Source organism: Penaeus japonicus, unplaced genomic scaffold (assembly GCF_977035675.1).
Source record: "Penaeus japonicus unplaced genomic scaffold, GWHDUDI00000001_assembly GWHDUDI00000020, whole genome shotgun sequence".
NCBI classification, from domain to species: domain Eukaryota; kingdom Metazoa; phylum Arthropoda; class Malacostraca; order Decapoda; family Penaeidae; genus Penaeus; species Penaeus japonicus.
This window is the reverse complement of record NW_028234422.1, coordinates 24,380,866-24,390,865: the sequence shown is the minus strand read 5'-3', so window position 1 is coordinate 24,390,865 and position 10,000 is coordinate 24,380,866. Positions and strand designations below refer to the sequence as shown.

Below are 10,000 nucleotides of genomic sequence, written 5' to 3'. Positions count from 1 at the left end.
AGCCGAGGGCATGTAAGGGAAATGACATGGGCGATCGGCTAGAAAAGCGTTTCAACTCGAACTTATGCTTTCCCACGCACACGCCACGAGCTTTACACAAAAGGGCGACGCAAATTCACACAACGGCGCACATAGGTACTCGATGGCACACATTTTCTCGCAGCCGGAATGAAGGTCGCGTGGCTGGAGGGCCTGGGAGCAGGGCGGCAATAAAGGGCTTTTCAGAGATCCCTCGGGAAAGGGCCTGCCATCTTAGGAGGGGCTATTAGTTATTGGAAGTGAAACGTAGTTTTGTGATTTATCCGACATGTTTTAATGATGAACGAATGCGGATGGGCGTAGGATGGGCGTCTTCTGGTTTCTCTGTTTGAAAACTTTGAACTGATTGTTATCAGGATGTTACACCTACTTTTTATACTTTTGCAGCAATTGTAATCTAGGGTTGTGTTTATCGCTGATACTTGCTATACCTCCCAAAAATCCACATCGCGCTGCATAGCCATGTGGTCCTATTGCTCAGAGAGACACTCCCAAGGACCGCATTAACAGCGCCGGAGGGTCACTACCACAGTCCGGCAGCAGGCATGGGGATATGGAGGAATGTGGTGCGAGTGATAGTGTTGGTCTTGTGTGGTGGGGCAATTGTGCGGTAAACAGTAGAAAGTTGAGGCGTGATGAAGGCGGCCATTATTGCCGGGGTGCCCGAGGGCCTCACGCGCCGCGCCGAGCAGCTCCCCAGCCGGGCCTGCGTCGCCACCGATACTGCGCTCCTTGTTACCCGGAATGAGGACTGCAGGAATGGAGGCTTTCCCTCCTTGCGTATGCCGTGCAGGAAGAAAGGGACAAGGAACAAAAGAGGTGGTACAGGGAAAAAAAATAATTAGAGAAAAACAGAGGCATAAGTCACGATGGAGACAGAGGACGCGGGGGAATGAAGGGAAAGAAAGGGAAAGTAAGTGTTAGGAAATGAGAGTAACTGGTCTTATGTTCCCCGTCTGTCCACAGCCGCCGGAGGCAGCAGGGTGAAAGTGTCGGTTGTGCGGAAAATCGAGATACTTTCCTTGTTTTGCACGAGCTGTTTGTTGTATGTGGCAACATGAAGAGGGGGGGGGGCGGCGACAGACATGATACAACGAGATGTTAAAAGAGTTCGCTTGTGAAAGCAAAGTATTGTAAACGATGTCTGATGTTGCACAAATAGTCAGCTGGAGTGTAACTTGTCGAAACGTCATTATCTAATCAGCAGGGCTGTTGCGGGAATAAAAGCGAGGTGTATCTTACTATTCGCTCTCTTAAAGAACCAGAATTAACAAAGTGCAAGACCGTATTTGCTTGTTGCCAAGTCCGTCTCCTACTCGTTTGTAGCCTGAAAAATGCATCCACGGCCAACTGGTGTGCAGCAACTGAACGTTTTTCAGTACAGTTAGAGTGGGAAAACCACAGTCAGATACGTTATCCAAAGAACAGATAAGTTACATTCGTTTGTAATTTCCTGGCGAAGCGGTTGCTCTGATCGCAACTGTTGTTATCAGTTGATGCTTGCTTTTAGCTCTTTTCTGCAAGGATTTCGAACAGGGAGAGAGTAGAGTAGAGTAGAGTAGAGTAGAGGAGAGGAGAGGAGAGGAGAGGAGAGGAGAGGAGTAGAGTAGAGTAGAGTAGAGTAGAGTAGAGTAGAGTAGAGTAGAGTAGAGTAGAGTAGAGTAGAGTAGAGTAGAGTAGAGTAGAGTAGAGTAGAGTAGCGTAGAGTAGAGGAGTAGCGTAGAGTAGAGGAGTAGCGTAGAGTAGAGGAGTAGCGTAGAGTAGAGTAGAGTAGAGTAGAGTAGAGTAGAGTAGAGTAGAGTAGAGTAGAGTAGAGGAGTAGAGTAGAGGAGTGGAGGAGTAAAGAGTAGAGAGTAGAGAGTAGAGAGAAGAGAGAAGAGAGGAGAGAGAAGAGAGAAGAGAGGAGAGTGAAAGTTAATAAGATAGGAGAGGATTGGATATGGAAAGATGTAGCAAGAAAAGAGTGAGAGGGAGAAGGAAAGGGAGGAGTGAGAGGAGAAATTAAAGAGGATAAGAAAGAGAGAAAGAAATACGAAATTATGAATAGATGTATGCAGTTATGCACACAGTTATGTTTTGGGTATTTGTGTGTGTGTGTAGCTTTGGATGTATGTGTCCTTAATGTTATGTCAGAATACGTACATTTGGAGGAAACGAGGTCAGACGACCTAGGAGGAGGAAGGAAATGGAAGCCGTTACCAATGTTAGAACTTAGATATAACATTTTAGTATTTCCGGTTGTTCCGCCCCCGCGTGTGGCGCCGTGCCTTTTCTCCCAACGGCTTCTTCGGGCGTTGGCGAAGGCGGCCTCCGCCACAAGCGAGGGAGCACGCGACGCGACGGCGAAGCGACCTCCAGCAGTGCACGGCCGGGCTGACCGCAGTTATTATGGTAATCCTCTGTTGTTAGGTGCCGGAGGGGCCGCTGGGTGTGGCTGCGGTAACTAATGTAGAGGCACACTTACACGCACACGCACACGCATACTCACGCACACACATACTCACACGCACACGCATACTCACACTTACACTCACATTCACACTCACACTCACACACACTCACACTCACACTCACACTCACACTCACACTCACACTCATACGCACGCACACACACACACACACACACACGCACACGCACACGCACAAGCACAAGCACACGCACACACACACGCACACACACACACACACACACACACACACACACACACACACACACACACACACACACACACACACACACACACACACACACACACACACACAATTCTTAATATAAAGTATCTGAGTTAAGTTTTAGTCAGAGCAGAGCACAAGAGTCTCTCCTTTGGAATATAACAGACAGCCTTATGGCTTCCCATAACGAATAGTAAACTGTGCATCTGTTTACTCTTAAGACATGAAGAAATAGGTCCGATGAGTACTCCTCTGATTGTTTTGTAGAAAGGTCAAAATTACTCTTGCTCAAATTCGTTTCGCAATAACTATTTACAGTTGGAATTTTTTTCTGTAAACCACTCGGATCACGGGACACTTGTCAGGAGAATAACCAGACATCCGTCGGGGTTTCTGACTTGTTTTCCTTCACGTCTCCTGTCAACTCGCACGCAACGCGAACACACGTACACACTCGCATTCACTTTCACTCTCACTCTCATGGACATGCGTGCACACCCATTGGAACCCACGCAAACTTTCGCCCAAAGGTTCAAGAGTAAATTAAGTGATAACAAGATCCAAGTGTAGGTAATTGTGAGAGAACTTGTTAATAACATTTATATCAGTGAAGGCGGTCTTTAGGGATGAGGATTGGCGTTGTGGAGGACTCGGCGGGACGGCCCTGTGTGGCATGAAGGGCGTGGGGTAGTACTTTGCTTGTGGTGGAAAAAAGGGGAAGGATTTCTTTATTCATGCAAGCTGGTTTGTTACATAGGCCACACACATGCCGGTTATGTAGTCATATCCCTTTTCGATTGCATTGTGTTCCTGCGAATTTCATGAATGCTGAATTTTCTTCGCGCTGTAGTCGTAGGCCTAAGGTTTGCGAGTGTGGCTGAATCGGGGAGGGAAAGCGCCGCTTGCGGTCGGCGCCAATCGAACAGTCCCCCCGGGAGGCGGTGCCTAGTTCCGTCTGCCGAGTATGTGTCGTGAGTATGTCGCAGCAGCGGGGTCTCGGGCGTGAGCGAGGGAAAGGTTTTTTCAAGAGAGCAGCGGAGAAGTCTCGGAAAGGAAATCGGGCGTCACGACACGCACGAGTTTAAAGGGGCGCCTTAATGATGTCGCCTGTGGGAGTGGGAGTGGATGGCACGGAGAGGTGGGGAGGGTAGATAAGCGGTCAAGGGGGCGTGTAAGCACCTCCAAAGTACGCGCTGCGATGAGAGGAAGCGGCCAAACTATTTTAGGAGAAACGACAAAGGCGAGACGTCGGGAGTGACATAAAAGAAGGGCTTTTGAAGAGAAACTTCAAAGGGAGCGATAAAGGCTCCGCCAGAGGACGTTGGCACCATATTGCCTCTGGAGCTTCTAGCCACCTGTGTTCAGGCTTGAGCAAACGGGTCTGAATCGCACCATACATCAGCTCTTACACTGTAACGATGTCTGTCTCGCAGTGCAATCGCCACCCGGAGAGAGAGCGCCGCAAATTGGAGATAGATGATCACTCTCCTTTCTTTCCCCCGCACAGAGAAAGTCGGGCCAGAATTTGTTTGCTGTGGTGTGTAATGATGCATGGTGACACTTCTTGCTGCTTGTTTTTTTTTTTTTTTTTTTGGAAAGTTAGATTTAGCACTATTTTCGTCGGTTGCACTGTGCTTCAGGAGAGTATTTGTAATTATGGTTTCTCTGATAATGTTGCAGCGGTCATTATATATACATGCGCCAAGGTATGCTTTATGGAACATGTTATGGAAGGGAAAAAAAAGTTTCAGTTTAACAAAATACTATTTATTAATTCGTAGAGAGGAGAAATTCAAAGAGAAACTGTTGCAATCCATTTTGTGACTTCTTTTAATACAGGTTTTGGGAACTTGTCTATCTCTATATATGTGTTACGTCCGTATTCCTCTCCTTCCTCTATTCTTCTTCCCTTTCCTTTAGGGAACTTGTCTATCTCTATATATGTTACGTCCGTATTCTCCCTCTCCTTCCTCTATTATTCTTCCCTTTCCTTTAGCCACTGTCGTATTATTTCCCTTTCCCTTTATTTTACTTTGTTTCACTTTCTTTTGCCCTCCTCCTCTTCCATTCCCATTCAGTCTCTCTCTATCCCTCCCCCTTCCTCTCACTTTCCTTTTCTTCTTCGTCGTCGTCGTCATCATCTTCTTCATTTCTTCTTCTTCTTCTTCTTCTTCGTCATCTTCTTCACTTCTTCATCTCCTTCTTCTTCTTCTCCTCCTCCTCCTCCTCCTCCTCCTCCTCCTCCTCCTCCTCCTCCTCCTCCTCCTCCTCCTCCTCCTCCTCCTCCTCCTCCTCCTCCTCCTCCTCCTCTTCTTCTTCTTTTTCCTTTTCCTTCTCCTTCTCCTTCTCCTTCTCCTTCTCCCTTTTCTCCTTGTCCTTGTCCTCCTTCTCCTTCCTCTCCTTCGTCTTCTTCTTCTTCTTCTTCTTCTTCTTCTCCTTCTCCTTCTCCCTCTCCTCCTCCTCCTCCTCCTGCTCCCCCCCCTCTCCTTCCCCCTCCCCCTTCTCCTCGTCGTCATCACGGGATCACCATCATCATCGTCACCCCCCTTCATCATCTCCCTCCCCCTTCCCCTTCCCCTTCCCCTTCCCCTTCCCCTTCCCCTTCCCCTTCCCCTTCCCCTTCCCCTTCCCCTTCCCCTTCCCCTTCCCCTTCCCCTTCCCCTTCTTTCCTCTACCTATCTACCTCATCCACGCAATACTTTCTCTCACTGTGCTCCTCTCGTGGTTTGGCGTCGTCAGATTGGTGCACGTGGCCCCCAATCACCTCACTCGCTGTGCCAGCCACAACTGTCAGAAGCCTTTAGTTGAGATGACTGAACATGATTGATGTGATCAGAGCGACGCACTGCGGGGTCACGTCTCTGAGTTAGGTTTTCACGACGCCTTGGACTGGTGTCGTGGCCTTTCCTTGTGTGGTTACGCGGTGATGACTGAGCGATAGAGAGGAGTAGTAGGATTTGTAAGATGGAGGCTTATGATTTTAGGGCCGAGGGATGTTTTTATATGGGCGAAGCCAATGGCATCTCTTGGTTATTTGTGTCATACTGAAGGGGTGGACGGGGGGGAGGGGGGTACGATCGAAAATTATCCGATTTTTGGCTATGATTGAGGACCGTAATAGATGAATGGGAGAAACTAACCCTCTTCTAAGACAAATGGTCTTCCTTTTTTTTATTATAGATCATCACGTACCACGTCGCGTTTCCTATAAGGTGAAAGAACGCTCCAGAGAGTCAGCCTATATCGGTAGGAAGTATTATCTGGGAGGAGCTCTCCGTTACCTTCGGGATGCAGTGAGTCGCGAAGGACCAGAGTTGTAGGCAACGACAAATAGCCGCCTTCTTTACGAAGAGATTAAAAAAAGGGGAGGAGTTTCCAGCAGTTGGAAAACCACTGGGCTTGCTGTGTGTAGAGAGCCAAGAGGTCTAATTCGAGGGGATTGAAACTTTCCTCTGTTTAGATAGTTTACGGCGTTCATGTTATAGCCAAAGGTGTCGGATACCTTTGCGATCAATATTCGTATGTTGATAGATATGGTTGCGAAGGAATGAAGCAAGAGGGAAATGTCCCTGGAAATATAAAAGGCGTGTAGAAAAGAAAGTAGTTGGAAACGGTGTCTTCCATTTACTTAGCAGAAGAAAACAAAACTAAGCTATGCTGTGTAGAGCGTATGTTTTTCTGTTTGTTTTGTTTGTTGATCTCGGTGATTATAGGGTCGTTATTCGAACAAGGAAAACAAGAACAAGAAGTATGTGTTAGACCTCTTTAGGATCTTTGCTTTGTATCAACCTTCCCCTGTCCTCGTACTGTTTATTTTGAGATCGGTTTTGTTTATTATCCGTCTGTCTAATTTGGTTATTTATTATATTAATGATTTATTGTTTTTTTGTGTGTTTTTTACATTCATTCATTGGTCAGACAGGATGATTACTGCATTTGTTACATTTTGTCACTGGCTTTACAAATGACGGAATAAAATGTTTCAGGGTACGAAAGATTACTACTACTTTGACTGACGAAGGAAAATAAAACACTTCGGATAGGAACAGCCTCATCCCGCCACCAAGTATATCTCCGACCGAAAGTTGTTGCCTCAGTGCGATGTGAGGGACACAGATACCAGTCTAAAGGATATTTGGTCTGTAAACTTTGCGTGTTGCTGGCCTCGCTTGTCGACTGACGTAATTCAGCGAGACTTGGTTCTAGTTTTGGTGCTGAGTTGAGCTCTTCCTAATGCCATTTATATTATCTTTATCATCATTCAATAGCCGATTTATTTATTTATCTATTTTGGGAGAAAAAAGGCATGGAATTCTTCCGGGAGTCTTCCTGAGAACTCGTGCTGGCTTAGCAGCTAATGATCTTGAGAGGTTCGTCCTGAAGGCATGGGGGTTGATGAGCGTCAAGTGGCTCCGTACTGGAGTTTCTTTGTGGCCGCCTTGAGGTTGCGCTTTGTTTTGTCGAGGCTTAGTTTCATGCGTGGAGCCTAATTGGCCGTGGCTCCTTCACCGGTACACCTGTTAGTTTTTTTTTTGTATATATAAAAGTCGTGAGAATTAATGTTCTCTCCGTGCGACCCTGTGCGCCGAGTTTAAAGGAAAGAGGGAATGACGGACACGGCAGCGTTTGTGTTTGGCGCGAGGGCTAGGAGGAAGAGGGTGGGATGGAGGGAAGGAGGCGAACCCCTGGGGCAAGGTCGGCCGCATCGCACCTGCGGGAGAGGGAGGGTGGAGGTCATGGTGGACGATGTTGTGGCTGTCGCACCTCCCACCCCTTTCCCTCCCCTCCCCTCCCTTGCCCACATCTGGGTCGAAGTCCATGTGCTGGGCAAGTGGCTGTGGAGAATTGGTGTGGATTGTACCATGGGGGGGTGAGAGATGATGTCGGGAAAACAGCGTCCAGTCACACCGGTCAGTCCACCTGTATGCGTCGTGTTGTTAGACAGCCAGGTGGGTGAAGGCAGGGTGGGGGCGGGGGTGGGGGCGGGGGCAAGACGGCAGGAGGGGATGGACGCTGGATTAGTGCTACTCTCTCTAAGGTCACGGGCGGGCAGGTGGCCATGACCTGCATTTAAGGTCCCCGAGGTGCTGCACGACACGCACCTGCACCCCGAGGTACGGCTAGCGATCGTCTTAACCCTTTGCCGCACAAACCCCCTACCCTTCTTCCCTTGCTTAATGTGTAGCTATTAGGGCCCCTGGCGGCCGATACTTCCTGCTGCAAAGAGTGGGGCTTTAGTTTTGGTTCCACGCCGGGTTGATGAATGGAAAGTCAGTGAATTTGCCTTTATAAATCAGAAATCATCCAGAGACAACTTTGGCGGGCATTGCGTGTGTAAGGAAAGGGAGAGAGGGAGAAGAAGGGAAATAAAAGGAAAAGGAGAGGGAGAAGAAGAAGCGGAAACGGAATGGGGCGGAGGGAGAGGTAGATAGATATATGCAGATGGAAGGTTAGATAAATAGATAAATGAATAAATAAATAAAATGAATAAGTAAATATATATATATATATATATATATATATATATATATATATATATATATATATATATATATATATATATATATATATATGAGAGATAGATAGATAGCTAAATAAATTGATTGAGAGAAGAGAAAAGAGAGATTTTGAGAGACGGAAATGAGAGATTGGGAGATATTAGAGAGAGCGAGCGAGCCCTAGAAAGACATAAACATATGTTTGGAGGGCGACAGGGTGTGGGATCTGGGAGACAAAAATGGCAGTCGGTGAAGAAATCATGAGCAGGACCTGAAGAGTAATGCGTGTGGAAATATCAAACCCGCATTTCCTCGAGGACGAGAAGGGAAATGCTTGTCGTGGTATTTCCCTTTTCGTTTTTTACACGATGTAGAGGTAAATTGATGCCATTAGCGAAGAGTTCGTGGAATGTGATGGTGATGGGTTTAATTAAGCTGCTGAATCTGTCGTGTGTGTATACTTTTCTTGAGCATAAAAGATTTACGACCTGTGCGATTCACTTACATTTCGCTTCATTCATTTATTTTCAGTCATTACGTAAAGTGTTTATTTTGTCTTGATAGACATATATTACCGTAATAGAATATAACGCTTTGAAATATTTATGTCATCGCGTCTGGCAGAGTATTAAATATCAAAAAGAATTTCTGGTGTCCCCCCTAAAACAGAAATACTTTTTCTGTTGGTGTCTTTTGATGCCCATTTTCTTCTTTTCTATGTATGTGAGGGGTAACTAAAATCAAGCTCGAAACCCCCGCGGGTAAATGAATACGGCTGGAATTCCCTTTCATTTGTCAATGAAGTTGATATCTATGATTTTTAAGACTAAATTGAATATTTTATTTAGTATATATTTTGTGGATAAACAAAAATAAAAAGGCATAATTTCTTCATTTACCTTGATTTCTGTGTTTGTTTTGTACATAAACAGATCAATGAACTATTTTTCAACGGATGTTAAATCCCATTCGTGAAAATTAATTTTCTAATCTCTATTTCCAGGTAAGAGTTGATGCTTTCTGAAGCCATCCTCCTCATGCACAGGAAACGACGTGGAAGGCAGGTAGGTAGAAATATACTGGAATTAACAACAACAACCGAAAAGGATCTTGATGTATACCAAGGAGGAGAAAGCAAAGGAAAGAAAACTATATGGGGGTAAGGGAGAGGGAGAGAGAGAGAGAGAGAGAGAGAGAGAGAGAGAGAGAGAGAGAGAGAGAGAGAGAGAGAGAGAGAGAGAGAGAGAGAGAGAGGGAGAGGGAGAAGAGCAAATGACGAAATAGTCGTAGTATGCGGGGCCAACTCTGGTCTGTGTTTGTAAACAGTATTATTATCCCAAATGCGTGGACGGCAGTGGGGGGGGGGGCTGGCTGGCAGACACTCTTAGCGTCTTCGAGAGTTAGCGGTGACGGAGTCGTGCTGGCGCTCGACTCGAAAACGTAAGCTGAAGCTCGAACCCACTCCGTGACCTGCGAATGCCGTAATCCCAGCGGAACTTCACGAGTCGCAGCGAGTAGGACGGCGAGTGCTTGCGAGGGCCGAGGGGGGGCCGCCCGACGGGGAGAGGGAGACGAAGCCGTGGAGCAAGCTTTTGGCTATGGCAGCGCGACTGTATCCCTTCCCCGCCTCGCCTTGGACGGCAACATTGTGTTTGGGCATGTGTGGTGGCCGTTTGGCGAGGGCCCAGTGTCGGGGCAGCGGCGTGCATGCTGGTGTTCGTGTCGCCTCCGCCGCCGCCGTCGCCGCCACCAGCCGCCAGCCGCCGTTAGCTCCACCTGCTCAGTGTCCA

The 10,000-nt window shown here is 47.2% G+C and overlaps 1 protein-coding gene and 1 long non-coding RNA gene across 7 annotated transcripts in view; both read left to right on the top strand.

Annotated features, from left to right (window-relative positions):
* Positions 1-10,000, top strand: part of LOC122251804 (rap guanine nucleotide exchange factor 1) — a 140,602-nt gene that overhangs the window by 58,873 nt on the left and 71,729 nt on the right. The window lies entirely within an intron of this gene.
* Positions 9,570-10,000, top strand: part of LOC122261854 (uncharacterized) — a 13,539-nt gene continuing 13,108 nt past the window's right edge. Inside the window, exon 1 of the long non-coding RNA XR_015191966.1 lies at positions 9,570-10,000. This exon is cut by the window's right edge and continues 24 nt beyond it. This is a non-coding gene — a long non-coding RNA (uncharacterized LOC122261854).